Below are 12,047 nucleotides of genomic sequence, written 5' to 3' on the forward strand. Positions count from 1 at the left end.
TTCTCACAGCCTTTAAAATTCTATCCTTGTTCTGTATGTTAGGCATTCTCATTGTAATGTGCTCTGGTGTGGGTCTGCTGTAATTTTGTACATTTGGGGTACTGTAAGCCTCTTATAGTTGATTTTCCATTTCATTCTTTAGATTTGAGAAATTTTCTGATATTATGTTATTAAAAAGATTGTGCATTCCTTGGTTTGTATCTTGATGCCTTCATCTATTCCAATAAATCTTAAATTTGGTCTTTTCATGTTATCCCATATTTCTTGAAGTTCTCTTCATGGTTTCTTACCATCTGTGCTATAAAGTTTATTTTTGAAAATATATATTTAAAAAAAGTATATATTTTGCCTTCATTTTTGGATGTTCTGTATTCTAAGTTGTCTAGTCTGTTGGTGATATTTTCCATTGAATTTTTCATTTGGTTTACTGTTTCCTTCATTTTAAGGATTTCTGCTTCATTCCTTTTAATAATCTCTGCCTCTTTATTGAAGCGATCTTTCAGTTCCTGTATTTTCTCTCTGATACCATCCTTTATTTCAAAGATCACTCTAATGATGTACCTTCTAAACTCCTTCTCTGACATTTCTTCTACTGTGTTGTCTATGAATTCTATTGTTGGAACATCTTAGTTTGTTTGAGGTGCTTTGGTCTTTGTTTTTTTTTCATGTTGTTTGTGTGTCTTCCCACCTAGTGGTATGGAGCTGAGGCAGTACAGTTTCTAACCTGTAGTCTTATAGTGTCCCTGAAAACCTCCAATACCTCACCTTTAAGGGGGAGACCAATATTAACAGCACCCAATGCAAACAATATACAACCTTAAACCAAATAGCTCCCATTAAGGCATCTACAGTTTTGTCTCTATAAACAGTAATGATGTGTTCAATTATTGTCTATATTGTATAACAGTAAGTTTGCTAAAAGGGTTTATCATTTCGAATTAGGGACAAAGAGGGAACAGAAGTAGTGTAAGATGTGAAGTTTGTGAGGGAGAAGGAGAGAAGATAGAGTTAAAAATTTATAGTGAGATTGAGGGAGGAATTAATAGAGGTTGGTTATTAGTATGAGAAAAGTGGAAAAGAGAATCCAGTGAGACAGATAGGTGAGAGAAAAAATATATACAGATTTTTTTTAAAAGTTAAAATATAAGAATACACAACAAAACTGTAATATACTATTCAGACATCCCATTCCTCAATAAATTGATGCATGAAAAATGTTTGGATTCAAAGATAGTAGAGATATGTGAAAGAGGACAATAAAGAAAAGGAAAATCTCAATGTAATATTGAATGATTGCTTCTGTTGGGTTTCAAAAATTTTCTCGGCTTCCTTTCTCTACCGATAGATAGGGTTGTCTGCATTTGAAGGTAGCTCCAGTCTGGTGGGTGGCAGACCAGTTGGGTGGAGGAACCAATAGCAAGATGCCCTCACACCCTCTTCCAGTCTTCTCACCTGTTGTAGCTGTCCCTTCTGTCCCTGTGCACTTCAGGATACACTGGGCTGGAGAGAGCCTGGTTTTCTCCAGTTTCTCCAACCTGTGTTCCCCCTGGTGAACTGCCCCTAGTCTCTGGGTTTCCACAGGCTTGCCAGACCCAGACTGACTCACGCAAACCCAGCTCGATCTGATGGACCTGGGCTTCAGCTTCCCCAGGCTCTGTCTCACTGCAGCTCCAAGATCTTGGTGCCCTTTCAACTTGCAGAGAGACCACCAGGATGTGCTTACACAAAGGAGCGATCCTGCAAACCGCACACCCAGCAGAAAGACCTCAGGTGCAATCAGACCTGCAGGTACACCAGTATATCTCCAGGCCCTGGCTGGTGTGCCCAGACTGAGGTGGCTGTGCCCCGAGATAGTGGTGGTGGCGGAGGCAAGCCTTCAGGCCCTGGCCAGTGTTCCAAGATGTCTGTAGCCATGTGTAACCAAACCTGTGGGTACTGTGACAATGGACTTCTAGGCAGCAGTGGGCAGCAGGCAGTGGGTGATCTGCTGGTGATCTGCCAGTGGTCAGCAGACTAACTGCAGGTGATCGGTTGGTGGACGTCAGGTGGCTGGGGATGGGTAGGTGAAAGCTGGGCAATGGGCAGGCAAGAGGTGGGCAAACAGGCAAATGGCGGATGAGAGGTGGTGGTCAGCAAGGGCTCTGTGCTCGAAAGGCAGGTGATATGCTGGCAGACAGCAAGCAATCATGGCAGGAATATAAAAATGGGGGATATATAGCAGGGGCTTGGTGGGAAGCGACAGCTGCTTCACAGAGAAACAGTAGTTCCTCTGCTTGAATCCCAAGTCATGGAGCGACAGGGAATGCATCCTTCCTGTAGTTTGCCATCTTGGGTCTCCCCTGTGCTGAAGTCTTTAAGGGCATTTCCCCAAGGAGGTATTCAAATTATTGGTAAACCTGAAAAGGTGACAAATCACATTAATAATCAGAAAATTGCATAGTGAAATAATGAAATACTATCTTACTTCAGAATTGGTGAAAGAAAATTTTAAGTTTTAGAGCAACTGGACTGCTGGAGCAATATACTGTAGCAACCACTTCGGAAAACATTTTGACATTATCTGGTGAAGGTGGAGACATCGTATGCTATGACCTGGCAATTCCACTCCCAGGTGACTACTAGAGAAATGTGTAATTTATGTACCAGAAGACACATACAAAAAACATTGAAGGGATATTTATGATGGTTTGAAACTGGAAACAGTCCAAATGTCTACCACTGATGGAATGGATAAATACAGTGAGTCATGTTCATACAGTCCAATGCTCTAGAGCACTTCAAAGGAACCCGATACACCTACATGTACCATGGATGAATCCCACAGATATGATATTACTTACGTGAGACAAGTCAAGATACATGAGTGGACATTGTTTATTTCTATTTACACAAAGTTCAAAAACTGAAGAAAAACAAGGAAATGATTATGATAAGAGACAGATCACTTACAATGGACAGGAATTTGTGTTGGGATGGGATTATATGAGGAATTCTAGGGTTCTGAAGGTGTGCGGTGGCAGAGGGCCATTGATAGTATTGTTATGCAGTACTTTCTATTATAGCCAGCATGAAACCCAGATTCCTTACCAGGGCAACCTCCTCATAAACATGGTAAGAATGATGAGGGGATTGCATGCATCTTACAGGCAGGAAGTTATCTTGTGTGCCCTTCTTGCATGCAGGGGTTGAGTAGATGCTTGCATTCAAATGTAGAGACTCTTTGGAGATGTCAGGAATAGAGGTTTAGATATGGAAATCATTCAGAGAACTTAGGAATAAATGAGCCAACTCCATAATCATTGAAGTGTCCATAGAAAGCAATTTGCAACCTAGTGATGATAGAGCATAATATGTATATGTAAAATCTCTCTCTATATATGTATATATACATATATACATATGTTCATATATTTATTTAACACTTTCTAATCACCAGTCCTACTACAAGTGCTTCCTATATTAATTTATTTGAGCCTTAACCTTCTGAGTAAGGTACTGGTTTTGCCCATTTTATAGAGGGAATATTTATAGATAACTCAAGTTTAAGATCTCACCACTAATGAATGCCACAGTCCTATCAGAAAGAGAACATGCTCAGCCCCATATTGCTTTCCCCCACCAGTCCTGCCACCTCTCCAAGGAGGGGATTCTGCCTCCCACCTCTCTGGATGGGGCTGGCACCCAACCTGGCCAGAAGCCCACTGGCAATCTGTTCCTACATCAATAGCCCCTGTGGGAGGGCTATTTGGGTGGCAGTAGCTGCCACCGTCCTGAAGCTCTGGGATTCCCACTGGAATTGAGGGAGTCACAGCTGCTGCCTGATGGGGAAAGACTGGCACCTAATGGTTGGGGGCATGAAGCTTCCACCATGGGCAACAAGGAGGGCATGAGGGCAGGAGACACAGGGGACTGTGGACAGGTGCTGCGGGGTGGGGTGATCCAAGCACAAGATGGAGGCACCAGGCCTCCCTGGAGGCCAGTTCACTCACCCTGGCCCAGAAGGTGGTGGAGCTGGTCTTACTGCAGAACACAATGGTGGGATCAGCTTTGGGTGACAGTAAGGGACACTAGGCCCACAAGGGCAGTTTTTTCAGTTCCTGCAAAGGACCCCTACACAAGAATTCAGACCTGAAGGGAAGCTGAGGTTTACATACTTGGAGGCTCAGGGGCAGGAGGTGAGACCTTTTCCAGGGCCAGTGTGCTAAAAGATATGAAAGTGGTGATGCTTACATGGTGATTGCATCTGTCAAATTTCATTGAACAGTTATTTAAAATAGATTCATTTGCTTATATGTAAAAAATACTACAATAAAGTTGATTTAAAAAAAAAGAGAGAGAGAACATGCATGGGGCTGAATGTGTAGCTCAGTAGCCGAGTGTGTGCTTAGTGTGCGCGAAGCCCTGGGTTCAAGCCCAGCACCAAGACAACAGAAACATGCAGTAAAATATCAAATATGGTGTGAAGTGAATTTGTTGGTGCTGAAGAGAGTGAATGGAACCCTTGGCATCCTTCAAGGGGCTGCTAAGACTGGGAAATGAAAACTGCCCAATAGTGTTAGTTAAGGTGTGTCCTTGCTCTCCATAGCATCCATGATAGATGCAGATTCATGTGGTCCTGAACACAGGGACAAGGCACATGTGCTGTGGGCTATTTCACTAGGATGACTTCTTTAGAAGGCCAAAGTCTGAAGGAAGATGGACTTTACATTCACTCAATAAATCAAGCAAGCAAAGTCATGTGTCCCAACCCCAATCACTGAGAATAATCTGCTTCTCCCACCCTCCTGCTCTCAACCGTGCCAACAGAACATGTTTCAGGGATTTTTCGTTCATTATTTTTTAAATTAATAGACTTAATTTTGTTTGTGGTATTAGGGATTAAGCCCAGCATGCTAGTCAGGTGCTCTACCACTGAGCTATATTCTAGCCCCTTTTTCAAATTTTAAATTTTGAGACAGGGTCTTGCTAAGTTGCTGAGGCTGGCCTTGAACTTGGGATCCTCCTGCTTCAAACTCTGGAGTAGATGGGATTACAGGCATGTGCCTCCACAGCCAGCCAATAGATTCAATTTTTTAAGAATAGTTTTAAGTTTACAGAAAAAAGAGCACAAAATATAAAGGGCTTCCATATACTTCCTTATCCCCTATTCCCTGGTATATTGTTATAATTGAGCCAATATTGAACTAATTATTTATAGTTCACAGTTTATAATTTATTATAATTAACATTATAACTAATATGCTAATTATAGTCCATAGTTTACAGAGGCATGAACTCTCAGTGTGCATTCTGTGGGTTTGGACAAACACATCCACCACTACAGTATCACACACTCTAGTTTCACTGCCTTAAAAATCCTCTGTGATCTGCCTATTCTCCCTCCCTGCTAACTCCTGTCAACCACAGATCTTTTTACTGCTTCCAGTAGTTTTGCCTTTTCCATACAGAGTGTGGCCTTTTCCAATTGGAGTCTTTCACTTAAAGAGTCCTCCATATATTTTTGTCTTGAGAGTTCATGTCTTTTTAGTGCTGATAATACTCCACTGTGTGGTTGTGCCAGTTTGTCCTAGGACTTTTCTTCCTAGATGACAGCTATCTACATTGGAAATGGTGCCTTTTTATTCTCAGCCACACAATTTGTCCATCACTGTGGCAAATTAGCTTCAGTCTTTCAAGGTTTCAGGAGGCCACATCGTTATTTGACTGAAGGTCTTGCATCTGTCTTGACCTTTGATCTGGACACTTGCAGTAACCATGGTGGAATCCCACCATGGTAAATGCATCCTAAAATACTCTTCTTTCTACCTTCCTCTTCTTCCACCTTATTTTCCCACATATTTTTTCCAGTTATAGCTGTGGTCATAGAATTCTTTCTTACCTTTTTTTTCAGCTACAGGTAGGGGACAGTTATTCAGTTGGGAGTGACTGACAGAACTAGGGAGACGATCACATGAAGAGAGGTGCATAGCAAAACATGGAGTTCTTTTTCCACTCGAGTTGACACTAAATCTTACCATTTTTACCTCCCCCACGGGATGGAGTGCAATGTGATTGGTGCAGCAGAGTGTGCTGTCTCATGTTAATCCCATGCTCACTCCTATTTGATCTGGAAGAGCATGAGACAGGATTGCTGGGTGCTAGGTAGGGTTGGGGAGAAGTGTCACAAAGGAGCTGAAGCTCAAATGTTTGGTTGAAGCTCAAACATTTTGATTTAGGAAGATTGATTTTTGAGTATTTCTTTTCCCTAAGCCCCAGACACTAGGTGAGATGATCTGAGCTGGGGAGGGAAAAGGGATTAGGAATATGGAAGTTGCTAATTTAAGGACTTGGGTTCTAGCATTCATGTGAAGTGCGAGAGGAGGTCTTGAACCCTTGTGCGGGAGAATTGGAACAGATCTTGTCTTTCCAAGCAAAGCTGGGACTGTCGAAATATTATAGGATAAATTGCATCTATATGTGCAGAGCATTAGAGAAACGGAATCTTCTGTATTCTCTGTTGTACTTGTTCTGTCCAATACAGCCAACTGTCCTGGGTCATTACTGCTGGTTCTATCTTTAGCTGTCTTTCTCAGATGAAAAAAGAAAACGTAATTGGTTTAAGCTTTTGGTACTTCTGCCTGGCACAAGCAAATGCCAAACCACTTGGAGGAGATTGATGGTACAGGACTTAAAAAGGTGCAGAACTGTGCCTAAAAGGGCACAGAAGTTCCCTAAAAGGGAACTTCATTGTGAAGCGAAGCAACCTTCCATGAGTGACAAAACCACAAACATGCAACGTAAGGGGCAGATGATAGAATGGAAGACCTTGAAAGAATAAAAAACAAGGTCGTTCAAGATGATCAGAGATGCAATAGAAAGATTTAAAACCCCAGAAAAGAATGCACTATTAGGAAAAGACCAGGCAAGTTTTATAGTGCCAAGCAGAACTTCTAGAAAAGAAAAAAAAGTGATTGAGCAGCCAGTTGGAGTGGAAAAGAGAGAGAGTGGTCTTGAAGCTAGTGCAGATAGTGACCAGAAATGGGACAAATTGACAGGGAGGGAAAATGAAAGGAAAGGGAGAGGGAGAGAGGGAGGAGGAGGGCACACATGCCCTAGTGAGCCAACCACTGGCATGCCGAAAGAAAAGAAGAAAGAACATGAAACAGATAAAGTTTGAGATTTTTTTCTGAATTGATTAAAAATGTGAATCTTCATATTAAGAAACATAATGAAAATTGAGCCAAATAAATTAAAAAGAAGCATCTAGACACAGAAATGAAATTAACATTGAAGATGACACATATACACAAGAGCCTAAATGTAGCCAGAGAAGGAAGACAAATTACCTAGAGGAATAACAATGAGAACAGCAATAGCAGCAATAGAAGCTAGAAATCAATGGAATAACATTTCAAAATCCTAAACAAAGTAAATTGTTAATTAAACTCTATACAAAAGAAAGTATCATTCAAGAATGAGAACAGAATTTTAAAAAATGGATGAAATTCAGTTAATCCCTTAGAGGGTCTTCTTGAAAAAAATATTGAACATGTCCTTCAGGAAAAAGAAATTGAACTCAGAAGGAAAGAGTGAGATTCAGAAAGCAAATGAAAGCAATATAATTGGCAAATTGTGTTTACTTAGTAATCTAAGTAAGCATTGGTTTCATAAAATAATTATAAGGGCAAACTTGTAAAAAAAATAAAGTTGGATAATAAAATATTAGTTAATGACTAAGATGATATGATGTATTAAATTCTTTAAAGGTCTTTGTTTTGGGGAGAAAGATAAGAACTAGTACATTTAATTGAAAGTCTCAAGTAAGTATTAAAAATGTAAGGTCAACCAGTACAACAGAAATAAGATTCCAAGCAGTCTGTGTGTGGTAGTGGAAGGAATAAGGAAAAATGCACAAATGCCAATAAATACATCAAAAGATGTTCAATAATGTTATCCATCAGGGAAAGCAATCAAAAGAGATACCCCCAATCCATGCGGTATCTTCTTCACAGCCACCAATATGACTAGAATTAAAAAAATAATAAGTATTGGCCAGGACGTGGAGAAATCTGAGAGCTCATATTATTGGTGGTGGGATTGTAAAATTGGACCACAATCTGGAAGGTCCTAAAAATGTTAAACAGAAGTGCCATTTGATCTGAGCAATTCCACTTCTAAGTATATACCCAAGAGAATTAAGAACACACTCGCATGTGAGGACTTGTACACAAATGTTCATAGCAACATTGTTCACTTGTCATAGCTGAAGATTCCAAATGCCCACCGACTGATGAATGGATAAATGGCACGGGCACATTCATGCAGTGGGATATTCAGTAAGAAGAAGGAAAGACCAATACATGTCACAGCATGGGTGCTTCTGGAAAACCTGATAGGCGAATGAAGTCGAAAAGACCATGTAACAATGTATTGAGATCTGAGGGGGACAATTCACCACTCCCCTGTCCTCTCCTAGGCTCCATTGTTTGGGGAGAGGGTAAACTGGGGATTGAATCCAGGAAAGCTAAGTCACTTCCCTAGTTCTTAAAACAAATTTTTTTAAGAAAAATTTTGAGACAGGGTCTTACTAAGTTGCTGAAGCTAACTTTGAACTTGCAATCCTTCTGCCTTAGCTTCCCAAGTGGCTGGGATTACAGGCATGTACCTTTGTACCCAGCTTCCTAGGCCCCAAGTGAAAGTCTTACTTGAACTCTAGGTCTAAGTAAAAGCCCAGAATCCACTGAGCTTTACAGCTTTGGCTTCCTGTCCCAAATTTATTCCTTAAGCAAGAAAAGGAGTGAGTGATGGGCACTAGATAAAGATGCCACATACAGCTCTCACACTCTCCCTTCCTTTATCTTGGTATCCCTTCCAAACATTGCTTAGTATATGTCCAGTCACCACTGATTCATTCACCCAATATTTATTGAGCATTGTTCAAGGTCGTAGTTCCCAGTAAGAAGTACACAGACCTGACTGGAGCCTCAAGGAACAAGCCTTTTCGTTAAGAGACAAGAACACTAAACATCGGAATAGTTAAGAAACAACTAGCCCCTTCCGTGATGGATCTTCTGGAATTCAGTTCCCCAACTTCTTTTGCTCCATCTACACCACTCCTTTGCTGATCGCATACAGTCTCAGGGACTGAAATAATGCCAAGCACTCCCATCTCAGCTCTTCCTCACACTGTTCTCATCTATCCAATTTAAAAAATGAATGCTTAAAAGCCATATTTTTTTGAGTGATAGTTCCATTTATTTTTTGATTTTAAATCTTTCTTCTTTTTTTAAAATTATTTATTTATTTTTAAATTTTTTACAGACTGCATTTTGATTCATTGTACACAAATGGGGCACATCATTTTGTTTCTATGGTTGTGCATGATGTAGATTCACACCATTCGTGTGATCATACATGTACACAGGGTAATGATGTCTGTCTCGTTCCACCATTTTTCATACCCCCACTTCTAAAAGCGATCTTTGAGCCTTCTCCCTTCCCACCCCAAATCTACTCTTGTCTGCTTTCTCAGAAACTCATATTGATATTCTTCAAAGTGCTTAAAACTCCAAATCTCCTCTTATCTTCTCACATACCACATCGAATTCATCTACAAATCCTGTGGTTTTACCTTTAAAACATGTGTAGAATTTGATACCATTTCATTATCTCCACCACCATCATCCTGGTCCAAGCCACCATCGTCTCACGCTGGAATTATTCCGATAATACTCTAGCTTGTCTCTTCTTCTTGCCTTGGTCCCTAAAATCTATCTCCAACACAGCAGTCAAATGGTTCCTTCCAGAGGTGAAGTCAGTTCTTGGATGAACTGGCTAAACCCTCCGGTGACTTTCTCTCTTAGAGAAAAACCCACAGTCCTAACAGTGATGTAGGGGTCCTGCCTGATCAGGGCTTGCCCTGACGTCATCTTCTGCTCTTGCCTGGGTCCACGCCACTCTTGTAACCCTTACTCTGTGTTCTCGACCTTGGAACCATGTGCCTGCCTTGGGCTTTTCCACTCTGTTCCAGTGGACCAAACTGCTCTCCCCCATGTCTGCAAGCCTTCCTCCCTCACTTTCTGTGGGTTGCTGCTCTACCCCAGACCACCCTATATAATATGGTCCTCCCACCTCCTCTGCATCCCCCTGTGTTCTCCACATCACTTGTTACATTCTGACACACCACACAGTTCATTACTATGTATTTACTGTTTGCTTTTCTCCCTAGAACAGATCACCCAGGAGGGAAGGGACTGTTTTCTTCTAGTGCCTATAACAGTGCCTGGCATATAGGTTTTTGATGAATATTATTGAATGAATGAGTCATTTCATATTAATTCAAGACATCGATAGAGAAAATGTTGGAATTTGATTTGTAATGTTTATTCTGAATTAATGATGCATAAATTAATATTTTGGTCTATTACTTTTTATTATTATTACTATTTGAATAGTTATATGCTACAGTCATCAGTTCATTGCAGTATACAATATGCAGGATTGAAGTCCCGTGATTTTATTTAGGTTAATGACAAAACATGACATGAGTAATGGATAAAACATGAGGAAATGGAACAATTGAAAGGAAGAGAGTGGGAGTTAAAGTTTCCTTCCCATATGACTGACATCATTTAAAAAAATCATTTCATAAATGCTTCCTATTCTCCTTAGTGTACTCAATTTATATAATACAGACATCCATTTCCAAAGTTAAGTCTACATTTTCCATTTGGCATACAAAACCTGATCATTTATCAGAGAAAACATATGGATCATATACATTGTACACTGGGAATTGATTAAACTTGATTAATATTTTATAAAAATCTTTGCAAAAATAAATATTTCATTTAATATCATTTAATATTATTTCATTTTAAGCGAACCTCACATTTCTATGTCACAGATAACGTTTTCACAATCAAGGGATAGTGTCTTTTTGAATTTTCTCTAAACAATGTGCTTCGTTACAAGGGGCTTTTGGCATAAAAGCACTACTAATTTTAGCTATTGCGTTTTCCTGAATTTCTTTACATTGTTGCTGGACAATGTAAGAAGGGATGTTTCCTGAGGTATAGAACCTAATCAGCAGGATAAATCTTTCCGAGTCTTTATTCAAAGTTTGTATGTGCTGAACTATTGTGAGAAGAGGGACATTCAAAGAATGAGTGAGACCTTCTAGTAAAGGGCCCCATTTTAAAACTGTAATTCCCATGTCCTTTCCTACTTAGATTAAAAGAATCAGTCTTAAAAATCATTTTTATTTTATTCAGCAATTGGAATGCACATTATTGATTTCAAATTCTGGCTTTTTTCCCCCCTCTGTCAACGTATGTTATTTGTAAGAAAGGCTTAGAAATTGCAGGTCTATTACATAAGAATAGTGACCAACTTGCACTAATGCTGAAGAAAACCCTAGAATTCTATTATAAATATCCTAAGGACGTCACACTTTCTTACATATTTAAATAATATGTTTTGTTTCTTCTTTTTCTTTTTGTCACGGAAGCAACTATCTTATTTTATTTTTATTGTAAAAGATGAAAGTGTCCTCAGGATAAGATGGTGTGGGGTGGGGTATTCAGTACTCTCAAGATCAGGGAATCAGGCTTTAGGGTAGCTGGCCAGATCTCCATGAACCAGCCAGGGCCCCACTCTGGGTACCAGTTTGCCCATTTGTATAAAAGAAGGCTGGATTACATTAGTCAGTCTCAAGCTTAATATACATATGAGTCACTGTGGATTTTGCTAAAATGCAAATTCTGATACAGTAGGCTGAAGACAGGGCCTGGGATTCTGTCTAATCAGCTCCCAGTTAATGAATGCCCAGGCTGCTGGTCCACCCCATATTCTGAGTAATAGTAAGATCAGCATTAACCATAGAAAGATAATGCAAGCTCAATGAATAATTTTATATTTCTGGTTGTGACAATAAATAGGCAAAATAATAACTGTAATAATAAATATTAAATTTAACCTTACAGAGAGTAATCAAAAATGTCTTAATATCAATAGAAACAGGAATGAGGTATTTTGCATTCTTTTTTCCATTTAAGTCTTCTAAATTC

Source organism: Sciurus vulgaris, assembly GCF_902686455.1.
Source record: "Sciurus vulgaris genome assembly, chromosome: 9".
Classification (NCBI taxonomy): domain Eukaryota; kingdom Metazoa; phylum Chordata; class Mammalia; order Rodentia; family Sciuridae; genus Sciurus; species Sciurus vulgaris.